This window comes from Notolepis coatsorum (genome assembly GCF_963971535.1).
Source record: "Notolepis coatsorum genome assembly, chromosome: 13".
In the NCBI taxonomy this organism is placed as follows: Eukaryota; Metazoa; Chordata; class Actinopteri; order Aulopiformes; family Paralepididae; genus Notolepis; species Notolepis coatsorum.
The window spans coordinates 82,318,768-82,322,271 of NC_140177.1; positions in this window are offsets into that span (position 1 = coordinate 82,318,768).

Sequence of the window (3,504 nt, forward strand, 5' to 3'; positions counted from 1 at the left end):
GGCCATTTGACAGATACTATATGTATATATATATAAATGTGCGAATTGGCTATAATAAGGTAATGTATAAGCATATATTCTATATTCTATAATAATATTTCAAATTGCATTGGTCCGGATGGGAGAATTCAGTACTGTATATACAAAACCTTCAATTTGATCATCTTCCCTTATTAATTTCCTTAGATCTTTTGTACACATTTTAAGTTTGGTCATTATTATCATGGTTTTATTCACTGTCAAAGATGAAAAGAAAAATCATAATTCATATTTTCCTTTGTTTCATCAGAATTTAAGCAAGCCTAGTAATAGACACAATATTTCTGACACTGAGAATACATTCATTAGGTCCATAGATGTTCCTAGATACCAAGAATATGCAAATAGCCCTTGTAGAAGTGGAGCAATATTCCATTTACCTAGGTAATACATTTTATGCAGATTTTCACCTGGGGTGGAACAGGTGTTAAAGAGGATGACAGACAGGACCTTGACTTGCTTTTCATGAATGTTTTATTGTTACATCTCCACTGTCCTCTGATTTGATAACACGTCAACATTGACAGATCTGCCAAGGTCAAGTCAAAATACATAGACAACTGCAATTATATGTGCAAGAATCTATTTCACTTAGAGGAAATACAATGTATTGTATATGTTCACTAAATCACAATTTAAACCCTATTCAACCATTGACTAGAAAGGACATGTTTGCATTAGAGAGAGCTGAGTATGTAGTATTGGTCACATCACGCTTGGTTAGCAGCGGTCGCCAAGAGGTTATAGGGGCAGACTTGTGGACCTGCAGGTGAATAAGTAATCATATCCTATCTACTACTGAACTGCCCCTGAGCAAGGCACTTAATTACTTAGTTATCCAGTGGAGCAGCTAGTGGCCAAGCCAGCCATATAATACTGTGGCTGTACTGTACTCAGATGTGAATATGTGTAGCAGGGCATTGCTAAGCATGGACTGATTTTGTATTATTATTATTATTATTATTATTATTATTATTATTATTATTATTATTATTATTATTATTATTTTATTATTATTATTATTATTATTATTATTATTATTATTATTATTATTATTATTATTGTTGTTGTTGTTGTTGTTGTTGTTGTTGTTGTTGTTGTTATTATTATTATTTATTATTATTATTATTATTATTATTATTATTATTATTATTATTATTATTATTATTATTATTTATTATTATATTATTATTATTAGTATTATATTATTATTATTATTATTATTATTATTATTATTATTATTATTATTATTATTATATTATTATTATTATTATTATTATTATTATTATTATTATTATTATTATTATTATTATTATTATTATTATTATTATTTATTATATATGTCAAATGGTTCAGACATAATTTAACCATACAGTCCCTTAAATGCTTGTAAACCAGTAGCTGTACATTGAAACTAATATGAATCCGCTAAATGCAGGATGCACAGGCAGAGGGAATATATACTGTACATGTTAGTTTGATTCTCATTTCATTCTTGCACACCGCACGCTCCTCCCGCTGCGCACAGCAGAAGCACCTGCATGTGTGCAGAGCTAATAGATCTGATGTTGTGACTCGTCTCGCGTGTCAACTTGAGTTACCCACAACTCTCCCACGTCCTTCCTGCTCATTTACCCAACAGGAAGCCGAGCTCTGAATCAACTTGACGGCAACATCTCTAGAGTTTGGAACACGCCTTCTTGTTCTCTGTCCAAATATATATATGAATCGACTGGCACTCTTATTTCAGTCCAAAAGACAATACTGATCAAAAATCTAATAAAATACATTTGGATAAATACAGTCAACTGTATAACTGTTGGTACTGTAAGTCAAATATGATGGTCGTTTTTGCTGCTAGAATGTAATGTATGTCATAAAAGAGAAGAAATATATATATATATTTTTTAAGAAAAAGATAAATATAAGGCAAAAGGCAGATTATGTACTTTCAAATTGAAGCCTGCCAACTTCAAGAAGACATAATCAGAGCCAGCATAACTGGATTTAACCTTTAGAGGTGGTTTGAGGCTTGAATGCTCCCAGGCACTGGTATGACCTCCAGTCACCAGTCGTCAAGCTCATGAAGTTTGCGGACGACACCACCCTCATTGGACTCATCTCTGGTGGGGATGAGTCCGCCTACAGGTGGGAGATTGACCATCTGCTGACCTGGTGCAGCCAGAACAATCTGGAGCTCAACGCTCTCAAGACACTGGAGATGGTTGTGGATTACAGAAGGACCCCAGCCCCACTCAACCCCATCACCCTGTGTGACTCAGTGGACACTGTGGAGACCATCATCTCCCATGACCTCAAGTGGGAGCTGAACATCAGCTCCCTCCTCAAGAAAGCACAGCAGAGGATGTCTGTCCGCTAATGTCGCACCAGTAACGTCCAAAGCAAATTCCTTGTATGTGGAAAAATATACTTGGCAATAAAGACCTTTCTGATAATGTAGAATGCATACTTTTCCTTTTGATACTTATTAAGTACATTCAACATCAAAGACTTTTTATGTTCTTCTTCTGAAACCTTTACTTTTACCAGAGTACTATTTTATCTGGGTATTTTATCTGAGTCACATATTTTCACTCACCAGGTACTGTAGTAGCATTGTGGTTGGTGAAATAAGCATTCTAACCATGCTTTGTGTAAGTCTATAGCCATGGCTATCCTTGGGGTAAGCAGCAGCAACCTTGTGGTAACCTTGTAGCAAGCCAAACATCTTTATATCTCTCACATATCTACACCGCACTGAAGAAAACCTTTCAGACAATACATGCATTGGAAACTGTTGACTAAAAACCATAATAGCTCCTAGAATTTTTTGATATGGATTAATGTGTTCCTCAGCAAAGCTGCCAGTACTATGCTCTGCATCTTAGCAAAGAAAAACCCTGTTCATACTAATTGTAGGCTACCTCTGTGTATCATGCTGAAAGTAAGAAAAGCTGCATAACCAGTGACATATACTGTTGGTAGCAGTAGTGATTTTAATAAAAATAATAAACCATTGCATTCATACAGTGCTTTTGTAGACACACAACACACACAATGCTTTACAATGTACTGTATTTGAATGTGAAGGCCACAAAAGAATGAACTATACATGTAGCTCCAGTATATACTGTATAGAGAATGGATTACTGACAAAGTACTGCATAGCACTACTTTACTTGCTTATACCCAGAACAACCATGGTCTTGTACTGTTGACCAATGAGCAGTGTACAACAATGATGCAGAAATGGTGACACATCAACGGTAATTGTAGAGGGGAACAGAGAGCATACGTCAAAGGTGGTCACACGTTCAACTCTGCTCACTCACTGTGCTGACTGAGTCACAACACTGGCCACTGTATTACAATTTAGTGCTATTACCGTGTTCCTGCTGTCACTTGCACACACTCTATACCTGACTGTGAGTTATAATTGAGTTAGTAATCTACTTCTACTGTTGC